Source organism: Falco cherrug, chromosome 9 (genome assembly GCF_023634085.1).
Source record: "Falco cherrug isolate bFalChe1 chromosome 9, bFalChe1.pri, whole genome shotgun sequence".
In the NCBI taxonomy this organism is placed as follows: domain Eukaryota; kingdom Metazoa; phylum Chordata; class Aves; order Falconiformes; family Falconidae; genus Falco; species Falco cherrug.
The window spans coordinates 33,626,812-33,647,557 of NC_073705.1; the positions used below are offsets into that span (position 1 = coordinate 33,626,812).

General features: G+C 40.1%; 1 protein-coding gene across 1 annotated transcript in view; it reads right to left on the reverse strand.

Annotated features, from left to right (window-relative positions):
• MAPK8 (mitogen-activated protein kinase 8) overlaps positions 1-13,055 on the reverse strand; it is a 162,546-nt gene extending 149,491 nt beyond the window's left edge. Inside the window, exon 1 of the mRNA XM_055721243.1 lies at positions 12,926-13,055. The gene's annotated coding sequence lies outside the window, so the exon portion shown is untranslated. The remainder of the gene's footprint in view (positions 1-12,925) is intronic.
• Between the last annotated feature and the right edge of the window lie 7,691 nt (positions 13,056-20,746).

Here is a 20,746-nt window from a genome sequence, read left to right on the forward strand (position 1 = left end):
GCCCTTCTGTAAGATATTCTTTTGGTCTGTAATAGAAAAAAGCACTTCACTGCCAGCACAATATCATTTAGTACACCTCAGCAGTATCTCTACAACTGAGAGATGCCCAGAAAAAGAGAAGTTGCAGTAGCCTGCAGGCTGGATAAACTGCTCTTGCAGGCTGAAGATCCATCTTGTTCTAAACTTTGGATGTCTTTTTGGCAACTCTTCTCAACTCTTTAAATACACACTTAAACAGTCATTTGTTTAGAATTGATTTGCTAGTGACATTAGCCAGATGAAGCAGCAGAGCATGTGATCTTAAAATTCTTCAAATGTCTCTTTAAAACCCTCTTCCATAAAGATCTCTACAAAACATTGGGCGATATTTAGACAGCTGAAATGTCCTTGCACTTGTTTTAAGTATCCCACTGTCAGTTCACAGTCAGTTTGCCAAAGACATCCCTTCTGAGTATGACTAAATCATTAAGCCTAGCAGCTCAGCTTTTATTTTTTATGATAAAGTTGGCTTTCACACTGGCCACAAAAGCAGCCAGCGCTATTACACAGATCCTTATTGCTTAACTCTCACCTTGCACATCTTTCCTTGTGTTTCACTTAAATCTTGCTTCACAAGTGATATTTACATGACATATAGAACAACTTGCAGTGTTTTCAGAGAAAGAGTTTCATTGCTATCTACTGACTTCAACAAATTAACACCTGGAAAGTATTCAGGAGGGGAGAAATCTTATTTCATAATTTCAATATTTAAATTAGTTAGTTTTTACTTGATAATTTATATTAATTTCATCCATCTTATGCAGCACATATACATGTCTAGGTGAATAGATATGTGAAATAATTTAGAAGTGTTGTCTTATAGGGTATGTTTATTGTTCCATGGTGAAATTTTCTATATTTCTCTTTCTCTGGGAATTTCTGAAATGAAACTTAAGTATCACCCAGGGATCTAGGCTACCGAGCCCAGTTTTATCACAAATCACATATGTGAACATTCTTCTACTCTACATGTTAGCAGTAGAAGTTATATGGGAAGGCATATCTGAAAGTACATAATGAAAAGAATACAGACCTCATCTTCATACTGTATTTTACTCTGCCATCAGATCTCTTCGACCCAAGATAGTCAAACAACTGACATGTCAGCAAGAAGAGAGCAAAGTCTGACTCGCATGTGGCTTGTTGGTGCCTTACCGAGAGCAAGCTTTCTGGTCTCAGAGGCTGCCTGGCTTCCTCATGATTCCTCACATGCAAAGTAAAGCCTGTCGTCTCTCTTAATGTGTGGCTGGGAACATCAGCCACTTATCAGAAGCAGGGTGATCTGGCAGAGGCATGTTCCTTGGGATGTAACAACCAGGTGGCTTTGACCGTGCCTGTGCTATTAAAAATGGGGTAGTGCTGTGTATCCTGTGAGTCCCTCTACACCACAGAATTCTGGATTTCTCTGGTCTGACCTTGAAGTCTTTAATTAGTCCATTACACCAACCCTCTGTCATTTCCTCTCAGCCCAGGAATCCTTTGGTATCCTGCCCTGTTATCTCCAAGGCAAATATGACTAAGGGTCTTGATGATTAGATAAATAGTGCAGAAAACAGATGTGAGGGGCTGCAAAGTGTATACATTATGAATAGTATTGCAATAACATCTTTAATCCCTTAATGAGGGCACTTTGTCGGGGTAAGGGAAGATAGACAGGCTGCGGGATTTTGCTGCTGTATACAGAAGCCCAAAGAATGCTCTTAAACTAACAAACTTAACCAACATCATGACACATTCTTACTTCTTATCTTGGTACTCTGTGAAACTTGCACTGATTCACACATGTTTTCAGAAATGCCATTTTTATTTTTATGCAAGGGTCCTCTTTCTTATTTTAATATATTTGACTGTGACTTTAACAACAACATACAGGGAGAGCTGTGAATTGGAAGACAGTTGAAAACAGCTGACGTTACACACCTTTGTGGTTTTGAGCAATACTTTTCATGATCTGCTCACAGAAGTTTCTGTGAACTGGCCTGGTTCTGTGTCTGGAAAGCCCTCGTGCTGTAGATTTGCCTGAGAAAGTTTGCGCGTGCTCAATAACCAAGAAAGTACAGTCTAAGGAGCTAAAGGCCTGACACTGCACTACTTTCCAGAGCTCTGGGGGATGCCTGCTAATCCTGTAACACATCTAGGCCCTTCTGGGGGACAGGCCAGATTCCTGTCCGTGATCAGAAGTAGCATGCAAGAAGCTTGTCTTGTGGTATTATGGCATTTCTGCCTCCAGACCCAGATGAAAACCAGACATGAAACAACATCTTATTCCAATAGCTGAGACACTCCAAAGGTTTGGATTATATTTGGTACTAAAATGGTGGGAGGAAAGTGGGGAGAGGGGAAGAGGGTTGGCACAAACAATTTTTCTCTGTTCCCACCTAGACCTGGGTTATGGTAATACGTTTGCTTTCTTTTTTTCTTCTCTCCTCTTACACCCAACATGTATAACAGAATTTAGCACTACTAATGCCTATGGCTGTTAGCCCATAGTCACTCATCCCTGGTGTCATCTGACAAATCAGCAGTTACACCCTGATACACTCAGTTACACCTTACAGGAGGCAGCAGCCTGATACTTGACATGCTACTGGATCAAAGAAGCAAAAAAAAGTTGGAATAAAGAAGTAAAGGTAGCATTTTGTGTACCAAGCCAGTGTACTGATCTACAATTGTTCAGAACAGTGGAGATGAAGAAAGCACTTAACGTTCCTTGAACTCTCAACACAGAGTTATCATTAGCCTTCTCCTTACAAGTGTAAAAGGACAGGCATGGAAAAGATGAAGAGTTCTGCCTCCTCAATACATTGACAAGCATGAAGGACCTGGCACAAGAAAAAGCAACTTGGAAAAAAAAAAACCAGTTGGTAAAGTTTAATATGATTTTAGTATAAAAGAGAAGAATACACAGCCACTGTTTCCCCTTCAAGCAACAGTCTGCTTCCAGCCCTGACCTTTACAGCTTTGTGCCATACCATTCTCAAGATACACTGCAACCTGCCAATACTAATCTTATGTGGAGAGGGTAGGGTGAAAATTGGGAAAATATCTAAAAGAGCTGTCTGGCTGTCTCCCTAGATCACAACCAAACCATCTTAATCTGAACGTGTGAACACAGGCCTGGTAGGGGGCATCCAGACCATCAAAGCCAGTCCTCCACAGCTGTAGACAACCAAGGAACAACTGAGCTGGCAGATATATGCAGGCTCTTTTGCAAGATTTCCAGGACTTCCAGCATCTGGTTGGGCTGGAAAACCCCAGCCTGTGCTGTGGAGCATTAACACAGTACTTCCATTTCAGACTCCAGCTGGAACTACAGGCCATAGAGACAATCATGAAAAAAGAATCACTATTAACAAAAAAGGGACCCTTTGAATCAAGCCTTTCCAAGCTGCCAAGATGAGCCACAGAATCCATTTGAGCAGACAGTGTTTCAAGCAGAACAGAACTGGAAAGACTAGAGTCTACACCCATTTGGGTGAAAGGCTGGCAGTTAAGTGTATTGCTGTGTCATGGCGCTATCAAATATGGATGGGCACTGACATCTCAGTATGAAAAGGTTTCTGGAATCTCTGCTGTATGTATTATTCTGTCTGCTATCAGAACAATTATTTGATTGCACTGTGCAGACTGTCTCCCATCAGGATTGGGACTTCATTGTAATGGGTGCTGTGCAGTCCCTGACTTCTAAAATTACTAGAAGAAACATCATAAGAGATCTGATTTTACAGAATTTTGCACTGGAGATATATCTAATACCAAAACCCTGGTTTCAAACACTTACTAAGTTTATAGTAAAATTATCTCCCACTTTCTTTGATTCTAAGAACAAACAAAACCAAAAGAAATCTAGAAAAACCAACAGTATTTCACTGACATTCGAGCAGGTGACCTCGCTCAGCAGAACCCTTCTTGTTGCTAACAGAGATTGCCAGTCAGTACTCTTAAGTACTCTTAGACACTGCAACCCTTTCTTGTGAAGGTTTCAATTTCTCCACTCCCTATTTTCCCAGACATATAGTCTTCAGAGGTGAATTACTATAAATCTTAAACCTCCTAAGTTCAAATCAGAGATTTCAACCATACCCGTATTCCATTAGCAACTTAGTGAACTCAAGGGAAGTTGCAAGTCCTCTTAGCACTGTCCAGATCAGAAAGAGAAACGAAAAAACAGTCCAGCCATTTATACTATTCTACATATCATGAAAAATAATCAACTTATAAGGACTTCCCACATGTTATATATAGTCAGTGGCTGCTCTGAGTGGTGCCTGATCATATATTATTTAACCACAGGTTTGGGGGTTTTTTGCTATGCTGAATCCATACAGCATGTGAATCCAAAATGTAATTGTAAAAAAGTCACTTTTTATTCTACTGAAAAGGGAATTTACTAATCTCAGAGTAGGAGATTTTTACCTTACTTACCTGTGGTATTCAAAAATTACCCTTTGGTCTTCCTCCAATTTGTTTCAAATGGCATGAGGGAATAAACAGGATTAGCCAGTCAGCCCCATTTCACTGCTTTGATCAGTCTGTAAATGAACTTCGAGACAGCTAATCATTCTCCAAGTGGGGAAGCTCAGCATCACCAGTGATGAATGCCTATATATTGTGACAAGGTCTATTTCCATCTGCACTGAGATTTCCTAACAGCACACATGTGGCAACTTGTGCAGTGCTGCATAATGAATTGGATTGGAGAAACTGAAAAGCTTTTCATTCCTTCTATATACAGAGTGGGCACAACGCCAGATCTGGGATAAGAAAGGTGCCAAGTTTCCAGTTGTCATGAGTCACTACTGGTAAAAAAGAAAATGTGTATGTATATGTGTGCATCTATATAAAACATACTCTGCACTTTCTCACTTTCATTCAAAGTAGCCAAATTCAAGACAGTTAATTCCTGTCTAAATTTTGAGGGGGGAGAAGGGGGAAGTCTCTTCCTTCCCAGTCAGTTTCGTATTCCACAGAAGTGGGTCAATAGCACCTGTTTCCAAATCCTACCAAGCAGCCACATAATAATGCACATTGTCTACAATTTCATGGGACTCATCTGATAAATATACACCTAATACATCTGATAAAATTAATGGAAAACAATGATTGCAGCATGATTAATAATAAAGGTAAATTTAAGTCCAGTCACACTCACTTTTGCTTTTGTAGATAAATACATGGATAATTTCCTGTATTAAAGCCTAAAGTCATTTCCTCTTCAAATCGTTTGGGCATATCCATGTAGTAAGTCTACTCTATGATGAGGGAGCAACTTTAGCACCACATTAATCCTCAGCATGGGCCCAAGTATGCTTGGGTAAGTTACTCACTATATTCTGCCTAGAAACACATCATCACTGTTTGCTAAAGGATAATGGAGCAGGTAGGCAGCCCAGGTTTGACCTGGATTGTGTCTATGTCACACTGAACTGAACTACAAGCACCCTAGGTCCTAGCGGTGTGTGTAATGTAGCCAGGTCAAGGAGCTTGCTGTGCTTTAACTTGCTTTTTTGCCTGCATTTTGTCAGGCAGTCTAGCAGTAGCCTGTGATGTTTACACCATAACATGCAGCTACCACCATGCAAGCCTGTGCTTCTACATGATGCAGTGTGATATGCTAACATAGGCTGATATTGGACTGTACTTTGGCTATGAAGACTATCACTCTTGCTCAAATGTTGCTAGCTTGGGGTATCTGTATAGAAGAGTGGGATAGTACTGCACAAGATAACTACACATTTTAAGACATTCTGAGTTTCACATCTGTAAAGCCTTGAAATTCTTTGTCTATTTGGGACATTAAATGTTATTAAGTGATTAATTTAATCTAAATTTACATGCTGTAGCAGAACTCAGAACTTTAATATCAAGTTCAGTTGTAGAAATATCCATTTAGGCTCTGTGAAAATGATAACCACACCAAGGTCAGGGGAGTTCCACCTGGTTTATGCCACTGTGTGATAAGCATTAATTAAACTGCATGCAGATCTGGCAGCATCACACAGCAGTTACCTTTAAAACTGACAGCAATTTAATGGATCACTTGGATCGCTACTTGAAAATAGCGTGTCTCTCTGAATGTTTTGACTCAGTAGCAGTACAATGATTCTCTCAGATTAAAGAGAATAAATATTTCCCATTATTTCTGGCTGATAGTATCTCTTGAAGAACTGTAGTAAAATAAACTTGAAAACTATGTGACAAAATACAGAGAAGGTGTTTACTGAGCAAAGAAAGGGGCACAAAACAAAGCAACCAGTGATTTTCAGCAACATACACAACTCTAATAGCTGCAAAGCATCAACATAAACAAATAAACCCTGTTCTTTGTGAATTCAGAATGGAGCTCTAATTATACCACACCAATGAAGTCCATGACATTGTTGGAAACATAGTCCAAAGATAAAAAATGTTTTGCAGTTATATTTTTTTACACTATAACCTTTGCCGGGGGTGGGGTGGGGGGTGGGGGGGGGTGGGGCGGTGGGAGAAAAAAAAGAAAGGACAAAGAAAAATGCTTCTAAGTAGGGTGAGATGAGGAGGAGGAAGGGGAGTGGATGGGTGGGACCCCAGACTGAGTGTCTCTTCCCTTTAGAATTTGTTTCACATGTCAGCGCTTGACAAGCCAGTGGTATTGTTCAGGGCAGACCTTATTAATTACTGTTCAGTAGGTGCCAGATGATAGCACCCACAACTGCAACTGTCATTGCGCCACCAATCATCCCATTCCATACACTTGCCAAAGCAGCAGCCTTTCAATGAAAAAAGCAAGTACAAGCAATGAGCAGACATCTGTGATGACCTACAGGGGCTGCCCTGTGGATCTGCTTCTCTTTGGATTCTCCACCTTCTGATTTTCAGTGCCCTAAGAAGAGCAGCCCCTCTTACCCGACTTTGTTCGTTAAACTAATGGATCTTGTTCTCATCAGGAATGCCATACTCTGATGACTGGCTGGTTTGGCATGATAAGCTTTCATTCACATAAACCTGTACTGCTTGTATAGCAAATATTCTTCCACAACACTGGAATCTAGAGGAGGAAGCCAAAGCAAATGGAAACTCTACATGCTATTGTTGAGTGATGGTTTCCAACTTTTTGGCTGTGTAACTGGGATGTTTATTTTTAGAAATGAAAATATTGACTCTATCCTGCCCCCCTCCCCTAAACAGATGGAACAAGAAGTCACGCCAACTTATATTGATGAAAAGCATGTTCCAATACTTTGGGGATAAAGCTCAGGAACAGTTTATACAAAGGAAAATATTAGTCTTGTGTTTTCTGGCCAAGTCAGTGGCAGCTTGGGTTATCTGCAGCAAACATGCCAGTTAGATATGGCCAGAGAAATGTCAGGCTTTTCCAGCCTGCTAACTCATAAACATAATTCTGGTCAGTAATACTGATTTTTCATTTGTTTATGCCAGGATCTCATTGCTTAGCCCTTCTGCCTTCCACAGCAAACAGTTTCTGGCAGTGTGTTACAATATAATTCCAGGATCAAGCCTAAAGGTGATACCTGCTCCAAGCCAGCCTTCCACACTGGAGTCTAACCAGACCTTATGAGCAAACATTATCATGACCTTGTTCAGAATGCTAGAGGAAATGTTCAAAAACAACCTGGAAACTGCAGCAGATGCTGCTGATTTTTTTGTGGTAATTTTTGTCTTTCTAGTTTCAGGAACGAATCTAATACAATATACTAATGAGGGCTCTGCGGCTTGGGTTTTGTGAGGATAGGCGTTTTGGAGATAAAGCACAGAATCATATGGTTGTGACTGCAGGGAGATTCCAGTTTTTGAATTCTTAACCAAACTCTGGTTATTTAGAGGTTTACCCATTACTTGCAGACCAGATGGGATGAGGAATTAATTTGCATTGCCTGAAAGCTCATACGCTGGGAACTTTGTTGTATTCACCTTTTTTATTGCTAAGTTGTTCTTCCAGTTCTCGGCATGCTTTTCTGCTGTGTTCCAGGAACAATAAGAAAGTTCTCCCATTGCATACTCAACGAATGAAAGTTTCCATGCTTGTAACCCAATCCCATAAAGCTCAGAAAAAGTCAAGCTGGTGTGGCCAATGATTTCCTTGAAATTTACAGAGTGCTACTTTGGTTCTGGTAAGCAGCTTCTCAAAAACAAATGTATTGTTTACTGATGATGATGAACAACATCATAATCAAGTTTGTTCTTTGTCATAAGACACACACATGCTACTGCTGAAGCCTGTTTTTACTCTGCCTAACACACCACCATGTCCAGAATCTTCTGTTGCTGAAACAGGACTGTGGGATAGACTTTTTTTTCCAAGCAATACTGTTTCATGCAATACAATTAGTCTCTCATAATGATGGACCCATGCCCAAGAGGGCAAAGGATGAAGAACAGTTTGCCAGTGCTACCCCATTATAGCCCACACCCTGAACACAATCCGATTTAGAGCTCCTCGAGTCTTTGCTTCATTTCTAATTTGATAAGAAAAAACTTAAACTTTCAGCTGGAACTTACTTCTCTTTCCGGACCCTTTTGTTCTGGCATAATTTTGATTTGCTTCAGAAGCATGCACAATCCCTTTCACACACTGCGGGGGGCAGGGGTGGGGTGGGGTTGGGGTGCGGGGTGCAGTGGACAGTAACAGGACCCACCTGCTGTGGCTGTCCAGATAAATTTTAAAAATAGTTTTGCATCTCCTCAGTGTTTACTAGATTGCCCTGGTCCTCTGTGTATATGAACTTGAGCTTTACACAGAGATCAACATGCAAAATGGTTTAAAACCACAGGGATTTCACTAGTCTCCATAGAAAAGGAGGGCTGATCTGTTAAAAAAATTATTCCTTCTCTTCTTTTGTATTGAAAAGGGTTTTTTTTAAAAATCTGCTCATAGGAAAAAAGCAGACCACGAGCAAGCTGTCCAAGTGGATAGACCAGAAATAGTTCTGGCTTGTAAACACAAGAAGACACATAACTCATCTTGAGGGGACATTATGCCAAGAGAAATGTGTTGAAAAACAAAGCAGAGTCACTGGGCTTTTATGGAGACAGACCATACCTCCTAATAAGCACAACCTGTAAAATCTATGAGGATTGCAGACCCCGCATTGAAACAATAAAGGAGATTTCATTTATTTCCTCTGAAGAGAGAATTATTACTTACCTCAGAAACACATAAAGAAAAAAATGTCAAGACATTTTAAGCAGGAACACAGAAATGCTAATAGCATCATAGCACTGGATGGAGGACGGAAGCACTGTAAGTAAGGCTTCCCCCCACCTTTAACTTATTAAAACTATCTAAACAATGGCAAGGTAACCTTGATTTTTTTTTATTATTATCAAGGACTTGATTTTTCCTATCATGCTAGTGGAGTATGAAAATTTAAAACCCGGTAAGAGGAGGAAAAGAAAGTTCATTAAGAAGGAATAGGAAGTGGGCTATGGAATCAGAGTAGCAGGGCGTAAATTAGGAGGGATTCTGAAATATTTCTGTGACTGACCTATTTCCTAATACATACAAACCATTTGAAATTAACAATCACCTCCACTCCAGCCAAAGGCTAAAGCAGTAGTAGAGTGCTCAGGTTTTTAGCTATTCAGAGAGGACCAAACAACATGTTCTGCCAGTCTTTTGGCTTCTACTTGAGAATTATTTTTTGGTATTTATTATCCTGCAGTGCTGAAGTGATACACAATGTCTGTCTCTTCTGAGGGCAACACAGTCCACTTATGTTTAACTCTCATTCCAGTAAGAACAAACACAAATCTTTCCAATGCTGCTAAAGAATATAAATGTGCATCCCTCGAGGAGCCCAAACCTAACCTTTTTCTTAATCTTTTATTTTGTAATGCAGTAACAAAGAAAGGTGGTACTGACTAAATGTTAGTTTGCCAATTATCCAGCTCTATCCACGTATCACGTTCTTACAGCCCAGTTGAAATGCTTTCATTAGTCTACCAAATACTTTGTATCCATATATGTACATTGTACTAAGCTTTTGAAGTCTTTTCTATCTTTAAAAATGAAAATTAAAAAAATACATACAGGTAAGTATATTTGAGAGTTTCATACTTATTTTTAAATGAACTTTTAAAAAAATGAAAAATGTAAAAAAATGAGAGTTGCTAGGAAAATCAAGAAAAAACACGGAAAATATGAACTAGAATTTGACAAGCTTTTCAAACAGCATGATGCAGCTTTTCTCTCATTAAAGTGCATGTTGTTACGGTACTGTTTTACGATCTGACACAACTGTAGGATTCACCACTTAGGCATTCTTCAACCTGCGTGGTGAAATATCACAGCAAGGAAACAGACAGATACTGGCTGCCCAATATGCCAGTGGTGCCTTGCTCCAGTTCACACTTAGCTGTTTAACTCTCTTTAGGAAGCACAGTTTTGACCCTACTCCTCCCTTCATATTATTGTGCAGCTTAACAGATTCTGCTGAGTATCAGACAGGAGAACAGAAACCACATTTTTAGACATGTACCTCAATTTGCATCATGTAGGAAGTCTGATCACCTAATTCAGGTCTGTAATTCTATTTTATGACCTGGCATCTAAGTTAGGCATTGTAACCCTGAGTCTTAGCTCCATCATGCTTGGGATGCAGCTCACAGTGTCAGTTCTCTGTACAAACGCAATTTGTACAGTATTACATAGCATTACCATATTACCTAATTTCATGTCAAAGAACAAAAGTATTAAAAATTGAGAGATGGCAATGCTGCAGGGGAATGGAGCTGTACAAATGCCTTCAAAAGGTGACAACAGTACTGAAAAATGACCAGCATGTAAGGTATATGCTGGCAGATCATAAGGGGGACTTGTTTATCCAGTGTCCCTGCTTTGCATTTCTCCCCATCTCCTAGTACTTCCATTCACTGCTTTTAGTACAAAGTTCAATAACATCTACTGGAAATCTTTGTCGTGGTTGTTCTACTGGTGTTCAAAAGTACTTTCTATTCTTGTCAAATGGTTTACGTAACTGAAGGCAGCCAGACATTCAGGTGGTAGAATATAACATACTCCTGTCATGGCTTCCTTTTTCATGCTCCATCCTCCTAGCTTTGTTTTGCAAGTACTGACCTGTTTCACTTGCAACTGGATTTCCTTCTTTATAAGCTATGGCTAACACATGTTCTTCTCCAGCTGGGAAGTGGACACATCTTTGCTAATGTCACTCAGACGCTGGCTTACTCCTACATGAAGTTCTTTTGGATATTTTCCAAAGCAACATGGTTATCATCATCTCATGTTGCCTCCTACAAAGTCCTGGGTAGGTCCTCTGCAAAATATAAACAGCTCCACTGACCTCAGTGAACTGATACATACTCAGCCAGAAGAAATTGATAGCTGTTACCCCATGCCTCACGCACCTTCTCACTTTTCCCTGTAAGACACTGTTTGGTATATCCAGTCCATATATGGGATGAAAACTGAAAAAGCATGGTTTTGCTTACTTAGTCTAGAAAAGTGGAGCATTACACTAAAGAAAATATAAATAAATAAATCAAAGATACAGAGGAGAAGAAAATTAACCTGCCATCCTTCCATCCTTTCACCCTGCTCCATGAAATGTGGACTTGGGCTGTCAATGAAATTCAATGGCTTGTGCCATAAATCTAAAGACAGATTATTGTATGCAATGCATAGTCAGATGGAGCACTCATTGCTGCGCAGGGCGCAGAGCTAAGAACTGAGACAGGGGTTTTAAAAGGCTAGACATAACCACAGTGATGTGGTCTGAGAAAAAGAGGATAATAAAATTTCATGCTTCGGGACATGAACTGATTATTTTCTGAACCCTGCAGGCTACCACACCCTCTAACAGCACCCAGCCTTCTGCTGAATGCTTTACATCGGTTCCAGTCTGATTTTCCAAGGCCATAGTTGAAGAGAAGGCACTAATATACAAAGGAAGAGGAGAATATACTGTGGTTTGCCTTGGCATCCTCTTCTCCCAGTCCTGAGGATAAACCAGGTATGATATTCTAAAGGTTGTTCGTATTTCCTTCCATGAAGCAACTTGGCTGAAAAACAACAGCACTGAGAGAGGGGAAATCTCAAAATATGTGCAAGTGTAACTAACTTTTTTCTAATTTTATTTTTCTTACCAATGTGAAATTTTATTTTGAAAGTTATATTCTATGTACAAAGTGCAGGCATTTTAAAAGATCAAAGTGAAGCAATGTTTCTAAACTACTGAAACAACATTTCAAGAAATCAAATTCTATTTTTTTCTAATTCAACTCGCCATTTTCTAGATTTCACTTTTTCATTCCAGTAAGATGAGAAAATATTAGGAAACACCCAATTTTCTTGTAGAATAGAAGAACAAAATTTACGTTACATTTATGTACTTGGGAGAACACAAGTATAGCTACTCCCTATTATCTACTGAGATATAAGGGAACAGGGTGAAGGCTTCAGTCTCAGCTTCTCAGCTACCAGCAGATCAGACTGTCATACAGGGAGATGGAAGTAAAACAAGTGTAACACATTCTGCATCAACAGATGCAACAGTGCTCCTGGATTTCAGTAGGATTCATGAAAATCAGTATTTTTGTGAAAGAATGGAATAAAAAAAAATCTTAAGTTCAATATAGACTGAAGAATATTGACTTTGAATCAGTCCTAGAAAGATGGAAGCATCCCTGCTGATGGTCTTGACTCACAAACATACAGACAGATAAAAATAAGAGCCAGAGTTGTCCAATTTGTTTCTCAGACATGTACCATATGGACAGCTAAGCTGACAGAAATTCGTGTCCTGAACCACTACAAATTATAGCTTGGTATAGCAAGGAAACCAACAGAGATTTTGGGATTCCTCAGTATATCACACTAGCCTGCGATAATACAGCATGTTTCAGGATCAGCTAAGCTACTTACATAGTGGTGTAAGGACTCTCCAAGGGGTAAGGAATCTCCAAGGGATAGAACTGAAGTAGAGAGAAGCAGGTAAATCTCTGTAGCCTATGTCTATAAGTCAGAACACCATGTACTTTGCTATAGGTCACTAAGAAGGATCTGGTAGACTGTGACACAAAATCTGCTCATCTAGGTACCAACTCATTGCTTTACAAAGTCAACTTCCTTCTTTTGACCTTAAAATAACAGTTTCATCCAACCGCCCCGCTCATTTCCTGTGGAAAAAAAACTAAAAAAAACCCCACCAAAACAAAACCACAACAGAAAAAAATATCTCTAAGTCTATATAACTGCTAAAGGAGATAAGAGTAGTAAGAGATTTTTTGTTAAGAACTCGACTGTCATAAAGATGCTAGCTGCTGACATGCAATGTCAGAGTAAGGCTTGCAGGCTTTTCCATGGCAAGCATTAGTAAGCACCAGAGAAACAAAGGGATTTTGTTTTCAATATTTGGATTATTTCTCAGGTTCTGTTCTGAATCACTTTGAACTTCAGAGGCAACAACCTCTTGCTAGGTTTCAGCTGTGATCAAAACAAACTAAACGGGACATTGTGAGCAGTTTTCATTTCAAAGCATTTGAAGGTTTTACACCACGAATTTGATTCTGCTTAAGTAAAACTAGTAAAACACTAGAACATCTTGTAAAAGTTGCAGAGACGAGAAGACTCTCGTTCGGTCTCACATTCCTCCTGCACTGCCCTCCAAGTTCCTAATTGTGTTCTGTCCCCACAGTCTGCCACAAACAATGTCTCCACAACCTCCCAGCCTCTGCAGGAACAAGGAGCTTGAGTCCAGCTCTCACGGACTCCAGCAGAGGTTGGAGAGGTTCAAACGTGGGTCTAGCTGTCAGTAATTTCTATTTCACATAAATAAAACTTTTATTGACATTTAATCACTACTGAGGTGAACACGGCTAATTTGTTTCCCCCAAAGCCTCTTCTGGGTAAAGTCCGAAATTCCAAAATTTTTGTTGTTTGGACAAGAGAAGTGGCAAATTGCATGATCCTTCTCATCTTTATGTGCCAGGAAAGGATCCTGGTGAGAGAAAGGAAAGGAGACATCTGTGGTAAACATGGTTTGGAACAAGCTTCCGCTAAGAGTCTCTGGCAACAGATGAGAGCCTTCCACCACAATATCATTATTTCCAGTTAGCAAATTCAGATTTCATGACTGCTCTCAGGAGACCACTGTCCTGCTACCATGAATCATCAGCATCACTGAATGACCTTCTGCAAGTCCAACAGCAAGTTTGTTCCTTGCATTCAAGCAGAAAATAAGGCTTCATTAGCCACTCTCCATGTCAAAACCAGTAGCAGAAGAAGTGCAAGGCTTATTACCCATTTATTTGCTGCAAGGACCAGAAAAGCATTAACTTCATTCCTCTTTCCTCTCTAACATCAATTTTCCTCCTTTAAATATTATCTGTACTACATTAGGAGCCCATAGTACCCGTTGAGATCATAGTCACATTGCAGTAAATGGTCTGCAAAGGCACACAGCGTATCTTCACCGTAGACTTAACTCGGATCTCTACTCGCAGATGTCTCACACTGCACTGCTTTTTGCAGAGCAATGTTGTGGACTTACCAGCTTAAGCTAACAGGCCTGATTGGGGCTCCCTGATTCATTAAGACAGTCCCAGAGCGGATCAGCTAGCTGCACATAATTTGCATTTAGTCAGCTAGTTGGAACTGGTATGGGAACTCGGTTGCTCTGGACATCAAATCAGAAGACTGCACTGAATATTCACACAGCTCTTTCTACAAGGAATCCCCCTTTTTATCTCTCTCTCTCTCAACCTCTCAGACTCCCTATTCCTTTTCTTCCCAAGCAGTCTTTATTTCTTGTCTCCTTTTCCTTCCTCCCACTTGAAGGCTTTCCCCTCCTCCCCATTGTCTGTCTTCTTTCCTAACCTTCAGCAACAGCCTTTTCCTTCTCTTCCCACCCCAGTCTGCACTGACAGCTCACATCTGTTTTTTCCAAAGCCTCATTAGCTGCTGGGGTTGCAACCATCTCTCCTTTTTTCTCTCACAGCCTCACATAATATTATAGGTGTCTTTCTCTGTCCAAGAATCCTTGATGAAATCTCTGTGCTTCTTTCCTATTCTGGGTCTGTTCTGCCCTGGGCTCAGTGACGTTGCTTGAGTGGTGCAGAGCTGCTGCTATATCCAATCTCTTCCTCCCTCAGAAGTTGTGTTTGGGAAAGGATCTCTAACAACTGGTTGTTGGGCTGGAAGAAGAACCAGTACAGCTGCCCTCCTTATACTCTTTCTTCTCTTCTCCTTCTATGTTCTGCACTTGAGGGGCCATTTCTTGCAAAACTGATTTGGAACTATTTGCAAATGAGGCCCAGAGGTACATGTGGTATTTTTCACCTAGACAGACTAAAAGGCAAGGAACACAAGATGTCCCAATTTCTAGATACATGCCTGTTTTCAGCTCCTTCCAGAATTATACAGGGAGCTGGAATCATGCTTAGTTCTCAATCCCCAAAGAACCTCTGCTGATGGAAAGAGATGTAGCAAGGCAGCCACATGTTTTTTGTTTATTTCTCTTTTATCAGTCTCTGTCATGAACCTCTCCCACTCCGCAAACAATTGAAGTCACAGAATTTCATCTAAGGCTTTCCATCCTTTCTTTCCAAAGGCTCTACTCTCTCAACACTCTCCAACACATCCACAAACTGAGGTTCCCCTGGGTCAGCAGTCTGCATAAGTACAAGCCTATCATAAGCCTAGTATTATAACTGATCACAGTTGTGGTAGGGCAGCAGGAAAAGAGTGAGCTGGCTTCTCCGCTTGCTAGAGACCCAGCCAGAAAGCATAAGACAAGGTCTACTCCACCATGGTATTTCAGATAGTCTTTAGAAAGTGATCAGCTTTGAGTCAGGAAAACTAAAATCAGTTTTTTGAGTTTGTTCTGTAAAAAGTACAGACTATTTCATTTTGTTGAACTGCCTCGAAACATTTTAAAGCATTTATCTGCCATCATATGGTTACATGTATCTTTGTATTCCAGATCAATTTTCTGTGTAAATTCAACAAAGTATTTCAGATAAGATCAGGCAGAGAAAAACATGAATTGTTTTCATTTCTGAATGCTGAAATGTTTTGATTGAAACAATGACAATTCCAGGTTTGGGGTTTTGGTTTTTTTTTTCAGAATTACCATTAAGCAATGGGGCCTTTTTCAGTTTTTTATTTCACTTTGCAATGAAATTAAATTACAAACTTTTCAGCTAGTTTTTAGAACAAGGCATTGTGACTAAAGGGAGGGAATAATCAGACACAGGACACATTTCCTCTCTTTTGTTTTTCAGTCCTTCTATAAATTTGACCAAGGAGATTCACATTATGGGTTAAAGACAGTTTGAAAACTAACATCGATTTTTATATTGCACAAAATTATCATGCTGATACGGTAAAGTATCAGCTCCTGTCTGCATATTTTTTCAGTGAAAGCTCTTGAAAATCCAATCGTACTGGAGCAACAGTAGGGTTAGGGTTTGGATTTTTAACGGACTAAACCAATACTTGTCATCAAGCTCTTTTTACCACTGGAGGTACCAGACTGGGTTGTTGTGGGCTGCCTTTTCTCAAAATCACATTCACTAATGCTTCTGAGCAGACTACAGTCATTAGGACTTATTCTCATACTAACCCTATGTACCAAGGGAATACTGAACCCATCCCAGAGACATGAAACAAACAGCTTATGGTCAGAAATTGAATTTCTGTCCTCTGGAATGCAAGGCCAGACTGCATTCATAAACCTTTTCTTTCTTTTTTGAACAGGTTTCAGCTTCCAAAATTCTTTATGTCACATATTTTACCCACATTTAAAAATAAAATTTAGAAGTCTCTTCAGTATGTAGGTAAAAAGCCTTGAGATACTGAGATTTTCTTGTATAAGAGAATGATCATGGTGACTTGTGCCACCCCTGTCAACAACTGGGACATGGTGCAATGGAAAGAAAAAAACTCCTCCCCTTACCTGTTCCCCATCTCACCTGGCCTTGAAAACACCTATTTTGCTCTGAAAGTAGCTCGTAAATATGCTGTTGGCAAAGAACCTAAAGCACAGGTTGTTAATAGATGAGACTTCTGACACAGTGCAGTAGAGGGAGCTGTTTCACCGGCCAAGGACGGGAGAGAAGGTTGGCATTCCTATCTTGGTAGGTACAAAGAAGCATTTTCAGAATGAAGTACATCAATTATTCTCTTTGACAGCTGCATCATTCTATTTTTCTAGACTATCTGGACAATTAGTATACATAGGCTGCAATTAAGCATTGATTTCTGTTGCGTATTAATTCCTTACTCTTTCACCAGTACAATGAGATAACAGAGTAAGAAAACATGTTTTTCTCTCTTAATGCTCTATCCTGCAAGTGAATCCTGTAACATCCAAGTGCCTGATATTCTAAATATCAGGTGCTCATCACCTCTAAAGGACAGAACATCTTCACAATGAGACTGTGCCACACAATGAGACCAGATTCTGCAGGTGTTTCCCTGACCATGGGATGTCTTTCTGCAGGCAAGGACCTGTGCTTTGTGGAAAGCTGCAAAGAAATCTAAATATGTTGCAAGCACAAACATTTCATATTTATATAGGAGGGGAGATTATGCAACCAACTACTGCACAGAGGCAGCTCAGAGATCACTACTAATGCAGCATATTTCTCCAGCTAATCACCCTTTAATTTAAAGGCCACATGTTTGGCCAAATGAACTTTGTTTTGCTCTTAGGACTGTGACCTACTACCATCTCTAGCAATGTAAAAAAAGCAAAAGAAGGGTGGCACAGAAAGGGCTTGCAAGGAGTTCCTCCTTGGTGCATTGCATTTGACCCAGAAAAGCACAAGGTGAGTGAACTTCAGTATATAAAAGAGAGGAAATGCTTCCAGTGTTGAAGTTCTATGTGCGATGCTTTATCTTCTATTTCTCTGATGTACTAGATTTATTTAGATTCGTTATTTCTTCAGCTGGAGAAATAAAAAAGTGGAAAATTCTCTCGTGGAAACAGGGACACAAAATATCTTGCCATTCCTTTCACATAATGTTTTAAAGCTTACCTTCAGTATCAGACAGTGAGCTTACAGTGAGATTCCACAGCCCACCTGTATCCTGGCCTTCCTAAAGTGGGATGCTGTAGAGATGAGGAGTCCCTCTCCTTTCCTCATAGGAAAATGCCAGAAGCTAAGCTCTGAAGGATGGCACTCAGCCTAAAGAATATGTAGGTATACAGAATACTGTGTGGACACAGAGATCCACGTAAATGTATCATTCTATATGTTTGGGAATGCATGACCTGAGCATCTATAGAGGTGGTATCTAATCATTTCAGATATGGTGAAAGAAAAAGAACACCATGTGAATCAATGCTTCCACTGATAAAGTGAAGGACAAGGTGTTACCTGCAGCCTACAAGTGTTTGGGTATACCCTGGAAACTGCCTTCAGATTATGCCAGGTAGAAAGTTTGCAATTTATAGTGCTGCAACCAGTTCTTGACCCAGCCTGAGATTGTTCCAGCTCAGATAGCTTTTTAAAGAGACTGGGGACCTCAACTTAGCACGGCTTTTTACGTAGTACTGTGATGAAAACCTGAAGTCCAATAGTGATGGCAGCTTCTTTGGTAAACTAAGAGTAGATTAGGTACTAGAAAAGCAAAGTGTATAATGTGCCTTGACAGGTGGAAATTGGCCTTTATCCATCATCTACATATATTGTATACATAAACCCAGAGGCCAGTAGATTTTGCTGGAAGCAGTGTGTTAAGAACAATAGCCCTATTCTGGTCCATTCATATGTAGCATATTTGATGCTATTAAACTGTGATGTCATCAATTGATAAAAATCAACTCTTGGATGAAAAGCAGTGGGATCAAGCTAGGGTAGAAGCAAAATAGAAAAAGACTTGAGGAACAGCTGGAGATACATTCCTCTTTGTTGAAGTATTGCCACTTCAGCATCCTCTTGATCTCCTCACCCATTTCTGGGTGCCAAAACAGTACCAATTGCCAAGAACACTTTTTATATATCACAAGCTGGCTGGTAGGATATACCTTTCTTCCTGGAACCAGTCATAGCACAATAACCTGGGATTTTGACAGCACTGCTGCAATCTATCTACCTGTGACCAACTGCACATGGGCCACCCAGGAGCTCCAGCTGAATCAACAACACATAGCAACTTGACTCTTTCGTGGTAAGGGAAAGACAGATGATAACACATTGCACTGGGGCTTCTTGCTATACATTGGTACAACATGGACCCACTTAAAGGCCCTGGCATTGATCTTAAAGAATTCAATAAGTAAGCTATTTACTGAGAGCTAATGATAATAGCTATTAGTGAAAATGGTTAGGCTCTGCAGGGGGAAATAGAGCTAAATCAGGAATCTAGTGTTCATCATGTGTTTTCTTAGAGATCAGGAGGATCCAAAGATGTTACACCCTGTTCTGTGATTAACTGTTGTGTGGTGAACTGTTAATAAGACCAAATTTGACAATTTCAGTTAAATTGAGCAATATGTGTAGTCTGAAACAGGTATAGAATCACAGAATAGTCAGGGTTGGAAGGGACCTCTGGAGATCATCTAGTCCAAATAAATGAAAAAAATAGATTAAAAAAAATTAAAAATTCAAGAAATTTGAAACACTTTGGATTTGACTTAAAAAAAAAAAAGTATTTTTCTTATTTTTCACTTTTGAAAGTGTTACTTTTCAAAATGACCTGAAGGGTTACACACTTTCAGCCAAATCAAGACACTTCAAACAAACAAGTATTATTTGCACCACTTTACTGTATGGCCTTTGGGCAGTGGATGTTCAGAATGTGGTTTGCTTCTCCCCCCACCCTTCATGATCTACTCCCTCCATTTATGGCACTTCCCTCCCCTGATGTGAACTTGATGCCAGAAACATGCGAGTTTCCTGTTTCTTGCCGCCTACAAAAAAGGTAAACTACTGAAACACCCACATACACAAAATCAATAGAAAATAAATTTAGTTGATCACATAATTTTCTAATAGTTTTTTGGCTTAGTTGCATTGGGCAGAATTATGAAAAAAAAGGATGGATGCAAGTTGAAATGTCTAATTGCTGGGCTGTACAGCCTGATTCCCATCTCAGGCTAGTGTAAAACTGGAGTGACTCCAGTGGAGTCCACAAACCAGTTCCTTCCAGGGACGCTACACATACACAGCTGGTGAAGTATAATGATGCACTTATAGCCTGACTCCTCCTCTCCTGTGTGCTAAAAGGAAACAGAAAAGCTGGGCAGGCTGCACACAGTTTCCCAGCCGTTACCCACATCATTAAGATGCTGTTCAAAGATAAATCACTAACCAGAGGTATTCAGGTTTCACAAACAACAGAGGACTTGGGAGATGAAGATGACACACTAGACACTTCATCTAGCTTCACCTGTAAAACACTTGAAAAAGCCTCACACAAGGAAATCTTCCTGACCTATTTCTAAGGAATACTGTATAGCCAAATAGCTCTTCCTTCCTAAACCAAGTGTGCACTCTCCCACTTGGCAGTTGACATGCTACTGATATTTAGAGGCCATTAATCCCAACCCTCACTCTGTTTCTAAGACATTTACACATGTAGAATATAGTGGGTTTGCATGACAGGGCTTTAGTAGCTGGGGGGCTACAGGGGTGGCTTCTGTGAGAAGATGCCAGAAGCCTCCCCCACATCCAGCAAAGTCAACGCCAGCCAGCTCCGAGACAGACCTGCAGCTGGCCAAGGCTGAGCTAATTAGTT